This window comes from Centruroides sculpturatus, unplaced genomic scaffold, assembly GCF_000671375.1.
Source record: "Centruroides sculpturatus isolate CEXI.00-Female unplaced genomic scaffold, Cexi_2.0 scaffold1607, whole genome shotgun sequence".
Taxonomy (NCBI): domain Eukaryota; kingdom Metazoa; phylum Arthropoda; class Arachnida; order Scorpiones; family Buthidae; genus Centruroides; species Centruroides sculpturatus.
In genome coordinates this window covers 136,992-137,431 of record NW_019385871.1, presented here as the reverse complement: position 1 = coordinate 137,431, position 440 = coordinate 136,992, and positions in this window count along the sequence as shown.

Below are 440 nucleotides of genomic sequence, written 5' to 3'. Positions count from 1 at the left end.
CACGTATCATATGTATATCTTTTATTGCTATTAAAATCCAAGTAATTTTTAAATAAACCTGACACAGCCCTAATAATCTGACAATAAATATGGTAATTTTGAATAGAATTTCTCAAATAAAAACTACTTTGACAATTTCCACTGTTACTTGTAATCTTTAAACAGAATTTAAATGACCTATTACTATCATTTCCGGAATTTTTATTAAATTACTGATCACGCTTTGTGTATTAAATCGATTTGTTAAACTTTTTTCTAACAAATTGTGAAATTCTTTACGAGTCACGAAATGATTTATACCAGAAAGGATTCGGCTCAGGAAACTGGAGATATTCTCATAAGCAATTTGTCGTAGTAGTTTCGTCGCCTTCCTACAAGTGTTTCTTTACTTACGTAGGTCCACCAGTGAAGAAAACTACTGAACCTAGAAAACTTTGCGT